The following is an 11,063-nucleotide window of genomic DNA, read 5'->3' as shown; positions in this document are numbered from 1 at the left end:
TTGCTCTCTGGATATAATGTCTTTGTGCGTTTTCTGTGTGTACAGATGTTTTCCACTAATTTCCTATTTATTGTCCTCCATGGGGAGTCTGGCCCCTTCCTAAAGCAGGATGAGTTCCTCCAGCGGCTGGAGGTGAGAAGGGCAGCTGTCAGGCTGGGAGTGGGGGCTGAAGAGGCAGAGACCATCTCCAGGCAGGGGGTGACTTCCCTGGATACAATTCCTAATGACTCACCCTCTGTATCCCCTAACCCCCAATCCAGCTCCTCCCATTACCCAATATTATTCTCATCATAGCCTTTATCCTTATAACAATGTCTTGACTTGCTGCTGCTGCCTGTCTCCTCTGCTAGAGTTTAAGCTCCATAAGGGCAGAGACCTTGTTTGATTTGTTTAGACTTGATGTTCTTGGCATGTCATAGGCACTATTAAGTGTTGTTGTTGGACGTCCCAAATGACTCAGACTATAAAGAATCTTCCTGCAATGCAGGAGACCTGGGTTTGATCCCTAGGTTGGGAAGATCCCCTGGAGAAGGGAATGGCTATCCACTCCAGTATTCTTGCCTGGAGAATTCTACAGATAGAGGAGCCTGGTGGGCTACAGTCCGTGGGGTCGCAAAGAATGGGACACGACTGAGCCACTAATACTTTTGTTGCTAGCAGTAGTCATAGCAGTATATCCAGCTGTCTCTACACTAGAACAGTGCCTGCCCTAGAGCAGGTCCTGAAGAAGCACTGCTTGAACACGGGAATAAACAGAGAAGGAAGGCCCCCTCAGGTTTGCTGGAGGAAGGGAGGAAGCACTTGCACCTCTCCAGGGCCACAGAATGAACCCAGGTGACCTAGAGGAGGAAGAATGACTCACTGACTTTACCCCTTGGCATGAGAGGCCCCAAGCCTCTTTCAAAATCTTATTTCTGAGCCCAAGAGCCACAGTGATTTAGAAATCAGAAGGACCTCTAAGTATCAGACAGTCAAACTCCCTGACTCCAGCCTAACACCCTGACAGTGTGTCCTGATTCATGGCTGCCCAGTCTCCTCTCTCATGTCTGCAGGATGGGGAGATCCCCCTCACACAGAACCTCCCACTCATCTACTTAAGGTCCTAAGAAAGAATGAAAGTGAAGTCGCTCAGTCGTGTCCAACTCTTTGCGATCCCATGGACTGCAGCCTACCAGGTTCCTCCATCCATGGGGTTTTCCAGGCAAGAATTCTGGAGTGGGTTGCCATTTCCTTCTCCAGGAGATCTTCCCAACCCAGGGACTGAACCCAGATCTCCCACACTGTAGGCAGACGCTTTATTGTCTGAGCCACCAGGGAAGTCCTAAGCCCAGTGCAAAAACCTGGGCTAGCCCTGGGTGCTCAGAGATGAAATCAGTCAACCTGTCCCTTCTGGGCTTGCTTTGGCTTGCTCTCCCATCCAGCGATGAAATGGGCAGCTCCCTTGAAGAGTCCTCTTGAGTCCTAATGTGTTTCTTCCGTGAAGGTTAAATATTTCCATGCACGCATGCTCGGTGGCTCAGTCGTGTCTGACTCTTTGTGACCCTATGGACTGTAGCCTGCCAGGCTCCTCCACTCAGGATTCTCCAGGCAAGAATGCTGGAGTGGGTTGCCAAGCCCTCCTCCAGGGGTCTACAGGAATATCACCTTCCTTTCTCTATTCACTAGGCTTGTTTTAATGTTCCTCTGAGACTAATTGAAATTATCAAAGGCGACTGATGAGATGAAGAAAATAAAAGAGCAGTTCTTGGAGAAAACTCCTCATTATGGGATTGCCTTATGAAGAAGTGTAGAAAGAACTGAAAGGGAGCAGTCAGAAGGTGGGTGGAGAGTACACTTTCTCAGATACAAGATGGGAGAACTTCCTAAAGCTGCAGGTGGTAAATAACGACATAGATCCTGCAAGGAAGTCAAGAGAATGGGATAAGATCGTGGACTTTGGCTAATGATTATCTCATCATAACCTTCAAGGGAGATTTTCCATGATGTGGAAGGGCCAGAGTGGGACTGCAAGGTGCAGAGGAGAAAAATGAGGAGTAGAGACACAGAGGCAAGGGGTGTAGACAACACCTCCAAGCTCCAAGGGCAGCACATGGTTGCTGGGAGCAGAGGTAGCCAGGGACTAAGGCAAGAGCTCAGACACTGTGGCACACATCGCGGTTTATGTGTTCAGATTCTTCTTTCTTTTCGGACCCACGTACCCTCTTCTTGAGCCCAGAGTCTCTGCTCAGCCAGTCAGAACCCTTCTCTGGGGTTTCTCAAGTTAGAACCAAGGGAATAGAGGCTTTTCCTCTCAGTGTTGAAACCTGGGTTTGTGAGTCCAAGAGTGGCCAACGGTCCCTGTGGTGGTCCCTGGTGGAGAAAGCCCACGTGGGAGAATCCAGGTGACACTGAGAGAAACAGAAGTCTTGTCCTTCTGTGAGTGAGCGTGTGAGTGCCTGACACTCGACTCTGCCCGTTTGCTTGCCCTGACATGTGATAACTGGAGTCAATACAGCCCGTTGGATTCTAGACTAAATCAAATTGGGTTTCTGTCATTTTCTACCGGAAGAATTCTCATCTCATGACTAGAGACCAAAGGGCAGGTTCACAATGAGTCTGGTACCCAAGATGCTTGAAGCTAAAGTCATTCACATACAGACCCAGGGCAGCCCTCGGGGGCCACTTGTCCCTCTTGAGTCTGATGTCCCAGCCTGGCAACTAGAGCTGGTCATGCCTAGCATCTGTCCCAGCTCTGATAATGGAGCTGGCCTGGTGGCCTGTGGAGAAGGTTATTCATTTGCTTCATAAGCAGGAGGGCCTGAGGCACATCATGGCAGGGCCCGAGCTTGCCTTTCTTTCCTGTTTCACATTATATTTCACCCTGGCAAGAGTGATTCTTCTTGGCCAGGAAATTGATTTTAAATCACCCTTCTTGCTGCTGACAGCCCCATGAAACCCTCCCTCCCTGGGGCCTTTGTCCTCTCTCTCTCTCTCTGAAAAGCCCACTTCTCAGTCCCATCCTCCAGCACCCCATCTACACACACACACAAACACACACACACAGCTCTTCTCCATTATGGGGGTTTTATTTTTCCCCAATTGCATTTAGTGATGCACTTTTATAACCAACTCCATCTGTGGCACTGAGACCAGTCTGGAGTGATGGGCCCCTGGGAGAGGAAACCAGGAAGCCGGCTGGAGGAAATGTGCACTTTCATTCTTGGCACCTGCCTAGAGGGAGTGAGCTGGCATCAGGCAAAAGGCGGCAGACTGGTTCTTGCAGAAGGAACTTGAGAAGGGGATGGAAATTCTGATGCTGAAGCCATGAGCTCTATAGACCACATCCTCAGCTAAGACCAGACACCAGGCAGGGAGGAGAAAACACAGAGAAGTGGGACCAGGTCGGGAGGAGAAAACACAGAGAAGTGGGAGAATGAAGAGGGTGCGATGCTGCTGCCGGCACTCCTCCTGGGCCCTTGCCTCTCAGTGCAGGTTGCCTCTGTGTGTTACTGTCCCAGCACTTGGTTGCAGGGGACATGCCTTGGAAATGTCCAAGCACAAGCTTTGGAGTCTGAAAGGTTTTTGTCTCCCAGCCAGCTCTGCCACTTAATAGCTGTATGGGCTTCTCTGATGGGGGTCTGCCAGCCTTTTCTTAAAAAGCCAGATTGTACTAGCAATATTTTAGGGTTTGCAAGCCATGAGGTCTCTCACAACAGCTCAGAAGTTCTGCCATTGTAGAACCAGAGCTGCTAGGGACCATATGTAAATGAAGGGGCGTGGCTGTGTCCTAATAAAACTTTATTTACAAAAACAGGCAGCCTGCCTTCAGGGCATAACTGGCTCCTCCCTCCCGTTGTCCTCCCAGTCCAGGTGCAACTCACAAAATTCTGATTACAGCCACAGGGGCTCAGCCCAGTTGCTCAAAGGAAAACTGCAAAATTGCCAGAAAGGAAGACTCTCTGCTATTCACTTGATACACATGGAACAGCCTAATGGTCAAAACCATGGGCTAGCTTCAAGCCTGGCTTTGTCGCCTATAATCTTGGTAAAGTTGCTTACCTGTTCTGTGCCTCGGCATCATCATCTGTAAAATGAAAGTGCTGAACAGTGGGTGGGTGTGAAGACTTGACTATTCACCTCCTGTGCTAAAACAGTGTCTGGAAGGTAACATAAGCCTTATTATCAAGGAGTCTGGTGAGACTGCGAGATGGGTAACACAAAGAGGTTTCCATGTGATGGCAGAGGAAGTCTTCTTTATCTACCTTTAGGAGGGCTTCCCAATGAAGGTGATGCTGAAGTGGAGGCACTGACAACAAGTAGGATTGACTCAAGAGAAGAAGATGGAAGTATGTTTGAGCATCTCATTGTAAGTGAGAAAAACTAAGTCATATTTAAGGACTCATAAGGAGGGTTGGGGGTTTCCTGGTTGCAAAGCAACCAGGGAGAGACCAGGCTGGAGAGAGAAGTAGGGGCCAGATCATGCAAGACTGTGAATGCTATGCGGCAGAATGTGGGTTTTATCTTCATGACACTGGAGGCTATTGAAAGGTTTTAACTGGAGATTTGTACCGAGATGTGTGCTCACTGTTGCTGCAGTCTAGAGGATGCATTGAAAAGGATGCGAGTAGAGGCACAGGACCACCAGGAAGCCCTTGCGTTAGATTAGGGCAGGGACGAGGTGGCTGCCCTAAGGCGGGAGCCCTGGGAGGAAAGAAGAGGCACAGGAAGGAGTCGTTAAAGAGAAGCATCCAGATAGGGATCCTGTTGGACATAGGGAATAGTAAAGAGGGAGGAGGCTGGAGTGACTCCCAGGTTTTGACCTAACTAAAATCATGACCAGCAGAAGCAGCTGACATGACCACTGCCTTTACAATCTGACACAGCAGAGCTTTATCACAGACTGATTTGGAGCCAGAAATCAAAAACCATCATCTCTTCAAGATTCTGACCGCAGTCCTTTGGGATATGTACTAAGAACCGAGATTGCTGGATCATAGGGTAGTTCTATTTCTAGTTGGAAGAAACCTCCATACTCTTTTCATAGCCGCTGTACCATTTTGCATGCCCACCAAAAGTGTACAAGTGTTCCAATTTCTCCACAGCCTTGCCAACACTTGTTATATTTTGATTTTTTAAATAACAGAGATCCTAACAAGCGTGAGTGATATCTCATTGTGGTTTTCAGTTACATTTCTCTGATGATTACCAATCTTCAGCACCTTTTCATGTACCTGTAGTTCCTTTGAATGATTTCTTTGCACTCTTGTGTTCAATGCAGCTTTCTACACAGTAGCCAAGGTGTGGAAATGACCCAGTGTCCATCACCAGACAAACAGCTAAAGAAAAGATACATCCAGTGGAATATTGCTGCTGCTGCTGCTGCTGCTAAGTTGCTTCAGTTGTGTTCAACTCTGTGCGACCCCATAGACGGCAGCCCACCAGGCTCCCCCATCCCTGGGATTCTCCAGGCAAGAACACTGGAGTGGGTTGCCATTTCCTTCTCCAGTACTTAACCTTTAAAAAAAGGCGAATGGTACCACCTGTGATAACATAAATGGACCTTGCAGACACTATGCTAAGTGGAATAAATCAATCACAGAAAGGAAATATTATAAGCCAGTTTCACATGCATGGGGAACTTAGAGTAGCCAAACTTACAGAAGCAGAAAATAGATTGGTGGTTGACAGAGTGGGGAGGGGAGGAGGGGGAAATGGGAAGTTGCTCATTGAGTATAGTGTTTCAGTTAGAGAAGATGAAGAAGTTTGTAGAGGTCTGCTGTATAATGTAGAGCCCGTAGCTAACAATGTGGTATTGTATACTTAAAAAGTAAAAAGGATAGATCTCAAGTTAACTGTTCTTATCACAAAAAAAGCAAAGGGGCACATGGAAGCTTTTGGAGGTAATGAGTGTGATTATTAATTTGATTGTGATTTTGGTATCATAGGTATACGCATATGTCCAAATTTATCAAGTCGTGTTACATTAAATATAAGTAGTTTTTTGTATGTCAATTATACTTCAATAAAGGTGTTTAAACACACACACACACACACACACACACACACACACACTTGAGGAACTTCCCTGGTGGTCCAGTGGTTAAGAATCCACCTGCCAATCAGGGGACATGAGTTCAATCCTTGGTCCAAGAAGATCCCACATGCAGGGCAACTAAACCCATACGCCGCAACTACTGAGCCCATTGGCTCCAGAGCCTGTGCTCTGCAACAGCAGAAGCCGCTGCTACGAGAAGCATATGCCCACTGAAACTGGAGAGCCGCCCTCGCTGCCGGCAGCGAGAGAAAGCCTGTGCACGGCAACCAGAGCCCATGAGCAACCACGAAGACCTAGTGCAGCCATAAATTACATAAATAAATAAAATTACTTTTATAAAAACTTGAAGTAGTAACGAGCCTGTCAGAGGTCATTTCATCCATGCCTCTGCCTCTGGACCCATCTGCATTCAACCCATCTGAACAGTCAGCCGTGAGTGCAATGATGGACAGATGCTCCTTGAGCACACAGGTGGGTTCTGCTCTCAAGAAGGAAGCTGCTCCCACGTGGAGGTGAAGGTCCTGAGAACCTGGAGAGTCAGAGCTTTTAACCGATAGGCACACTGGTTCCCCCACTTCCTTTTTCTTTCCTTTTAAAATTAGCCAGTGGGTCAGTTTCCTTGCTATAGAGGGAGGGAGGGTCTGGCAGATAGCCACCCCAACCACATCACAGTTAAGGCTCCACAGCCTTAGCCACGACAGATGCAATTTATCTACAGCCAAGGCAAAGAGGCAAAGAAATGCCTTTTCTTCCCTTCCTTGCTGTTACAGGCCATTTATCACCTTCATTATTTTTATAGCAGTGTGGAGTGCTCGGCTTTCTCCTCTGCCCCCCAGGAAATGTGAACAAATGACGAATCTGGAACCCATGCTATCAAGGAAGGCATCAAAGCACAGAGGGGTAATTAAGAATGGAATGTCAAGTGCCCACCCCTTTGCCCTCTCTTGTTCTTATTTTAACTCCCTCCCATGCCCCAGAATTCCCTAGGAAGGACCTGAGACTTTATCTGAGTTGTGGACTGGAATGCAAGAGTTGCTCTAAAGCACCTGAAGCATCAGTGGACTTTTGAAAAGGGTGGTTGTTGTAATCTTATGCCAGGTGACCTCTGATTTAAGCTAACAGAAAAAGCAAAACTGAGTCAGGGAGAAAGTTGGTGTGAGGTCTGTAGGACTTCAAGTTTTGATGGAAAGGTGGGAAGATGGAGAAAGAAAGTAGAACATACTCTCATTTGGGTGAAAGTTAGTGTTGTTCAACTCAAAGCAGGAGTGAGTGCAATGAGAGATTCTGTTTGCCTTGCCACAGTGGGGAAGGTGTGGAGAATGGAGTTTTGGTGTTATATGAACCTGAATTTGAATCTCTACTTTTCCAGTACCTCTAAAATGTATAAACTGGGAATAATTATATCCATATTATATGGTTATTGTTTTTATTTCAATTAAAATACCAGCATTATTTTTCATTGTTCAAATTGTTCCAGCTTTAGCCACTGGGAGCTTCATCAGGTTGGCTTCTGTCTGCTTTCAACAAGCCTCCAAATGTTCTAAGCTCATCTTGTGTTTTCCATTCCTCACTTCTGCAATCAACCACTTCTAGGACTCCTAGTTCCTTTTAATGGGGAGAGGTATTTAGAGACCAAGATATGAGCATTACCTGTGCTTACTGTCACTGAAGTGTCATTGTTTACAGGCCCTCTTATCAGAGCTAGGAAATATATGCACCTGTACCAACCAATGCGTATACGCACATTGATACTTCTGTATCAATCTATATCATGGCTTTGCAAGAAGAAAATGAGGTAGTAAACTTAAGAGAATGTTGTATCTTTGTGACTTTTCTGTTCACTTGAAACTAAACATTTTTTAAAAGTATTTAAAGAGTCTAGAGGAGAAGGCAATGGCACCCCACTCCAGTACTCTTGCCTGGAAAATCCCATGGGCGGAGGAGCCTGGTGGGCTGCAATCCGTGGGGTTGTGAAGAGTCGGACACGACTGAGTGACTTCACTTTCACTTTTCACTTTCATGCATTGGAGAAGGAAATGGCAACCCACTGCAGTGTTCTTGCCTGGAGAATTCCAGGGACAGGGGAACCTGGTGGGCTGCCGTCTGTGGGGTCGCACAGAGTCGGACACGACTGAAGTGACTTAGCAGCAAAGAGTCTAGAATTTAATAGGCATGCAATAGCTTCCAATTCCCTTTCCATCCCTCCACTTCCTGGACTTGACTGCTCTTCCTACCTCAAGAATGTGGAATGAAAATATCTCCTCCACAGGATTGTTGCAAAACATACTGGATGTGTTTCAGGAGGTGAAACTTACATGTAGCTATGGCAGCGACTAGTAGCAGGAACCCCTCTGGCCAAGTTCTTTGAGCAATTAGCTGGCTCTACCCAAAGTCTGAAGCAGAGTCTTTTATAATATGGAGGGGTATGTGGTTTAGGCTCCCCTAGAAGCAGACTCTGAGACAGGATTCAAGTGCTAATAACTTACCTGGGGGCACCAGGAATGCTTTATGGAAATGGGAAATGATCCAGAGAGAGGAAGGCAGCCAAAATGTCTGCATTAATAAGCCAGCTCCCGCAGTGGGGGACCGCAGCTTAATCCCATGAGGAAACTCCAGGGAATGCTGTGAAACACGTGCCTCGGATTTATCCTCACACCCCCAGCAAAGTAACTGGGGGATTTTTACAGAGGAATCCACATTCATCATTGGCGGAAGGCTGCTCCCAGGGTTGCTGCTTCCCCAGCACATGCAGTGTGGCCTCCTATTTCTAAAGAAAGCCCCAGGACAGCACTGCAGATATTGTACATGCATCTTAGCTCCATGCACCAGACCCCAGTAGCCATGCTAGGCCCAAATTCAGTCCACTTGTCCCCATTTCCTCAACTCCTCCAGCTCTCCTGAGCTTCCTTGAGAGAACCATGTAAAGGGGAAGAGAATTATGACCTCTCCCGAGGTTTTGGCTCAGAATGAAAAAATTTGTCAAGGAAGAGCCAGTTTCATCTAACCAAATATTCAATAAACTGTGACAAGGTAGCCAGGCCTACAAATTTCCTCAAAGTGATATAAAAATGTATTTATATATAGAGCTAAGTGGCATTTCTCTTATATATGAATATGTAAATTCCTGGGTTTGTAAGTTTCTGTGGTTGAGAATGAGAATGAGACAGTGAGTACAGAGCCATGAATTCATAAAAATGTTTTAAAGGAGCTCTTTCCAACCTTTTGGTGTGTTATGTTATTAAGGTACAGTAGACTTGCAAAGTATCTTGTAAATTTAAAAGTTTAATGCATCATTTGCAGAAGTTTTCCACTGAGTTTGCTGTAAAAAAAAAAAAAGAGGGGGGGGGACAGTGATAAGAAAACAATGTCATCCCAACCTTTCCCCTTGAGAAGAGCTGTATGCTTGGCTTCCGCAGCCAGAGCCTCCATCCTTCCCTGCATCCTGAGGACCCAGAGCTTCTTGCATGGGCAGGCTTGCCGTGTGCAGACGCAGGTTGTACCCAGGGCAAACACACCCGGCTTAGGGTTGACAGAGCACTGAAATCTCACCCACACTCCCCTCACCAAGCCAAGCACCCCCATGGAGGGCTGCATCTGGCAAGAAGAGGTATCTTTTATTAATCTGCACAAAAGCGCCATGTGGTCAGCAGCATTCATCTGTGCAATATGTACGATGTGCAAGCACCAGTGACAAGGAGTTATCGATTTAAGGATCACAAGAACAGGATGCAGAGAGAAGAAAGACTTGTTCAGAGTTTCCTGTGGTTGCCATAACAAAGTGTCACAGATAGGGTGGCTTCAACAACATTCACTTATTTCCTCACAGTTCTGGAAGCTGCAAGTCCAGGATCATGGTGTCCACAAGGTTAGCTCCTTCTGAGGTTCTCTCATGAGCCTATGTATGACCGTCTTCTCCCTGGGCCTTCATATGGTCTTGCTTCTATACATGTCTGTGTCTTTGTCTCCTCTTCTTATAAGGACATCAGTCATATGTATTTGGGCCCACCCTAATGACCTCATTTTAACTTATTCACTCCTTTAAAGACTATCTCCAAATATAGTCACATTCTCAGGTCCTGGGGAGTTGAGACTTCAACATATGGATTCAAGAGGGGGAACACAATTCAGCCCATCACACAGAGCAACATAGAAAGTCATTGATGATGCCAGAAATAGAACTTGATATTTGCTGACTTCCTTTGTATGAAGCTCTGGGGCTTATTCCAAAGCCATCGTGTCCCTGTCAACCCTCATTTTTGACAGAGGTGTAAATGGAATTGCAGACACTAAGAAAAAAAAAGCAGTTCTGCCTCACTCCTGTTCCTGCTTAGCAAGTCACGCTGCCACCCCTAAACGGAGCCAGGATCTCCTGTGACACCCACATAATACCCACCTCCGCTGGTTCCTTCAGCAGAAGGGAATGTCATTCCAGAGCCAAGAGCTCACAGATGCCTGTGAGACATCCACTCCCCTCCGTTGAGCAGTCACCTCCCACCTGATCTACACAAAGAATTTGTTTTTGTTGTTCAGTCACCAAGTCACGTCCAACTCTTTGCAACCCCATGAAACTGCAGCACACCAGGCTTCCCTGTCCTTTGCTGTCTCCTGGAGTTTGCTCAGATTCACGTCCATTGAATCAGTGATGCTATCTAGCCATCTCATCTTCTGCTACCCCCTTCTCCTTTGTCTTCAGTCTTTCCCAGCATCAGGGTCTTTTTTCTAATGAGTCAGCTCTTCACATCACATGGCCACAGTGTTGGAGCTTCAGTATCAGTCCTTCCAATGAATATTCAGGGTTGATTCCCTTTAGGATTGACTGGTTTGATCTCCTTGCTGTCCAAGGGGCTCTCAAGAGTCTTCTCCAGCACCACAGTTTGAAAGCATCCATTCTTCGGCATTCAACCTTCTTTAGGGTCCAACTCGCACATCTGTACACGACTACTGGAAAAACCATATTTTTGACTATACAGACTTTTGTTGGCAAAGTGATGTCTCTGCTTTTTAACATGCTGTCTAGGTTTGTCATAGC

The sequence above is a fragment of the Bubalus bubalis genome, chromosome 6 (genome assembly GCF_019923935.1).
Source record: "Bubalus bubalis isolate 160015118507 breed Murrah chromosome 6, NDDB_SH_1, whole genome shotgun sequence".
Classification (NCBI taxonomy): Eukaryota; Metazoa; Chordata; class Mammalia; order Artiodactyla; family Bovidae; genus Bubalus; species Bubalus bubalis.
Note: the sequence above shows the minus strand (reverse complement) of the source record.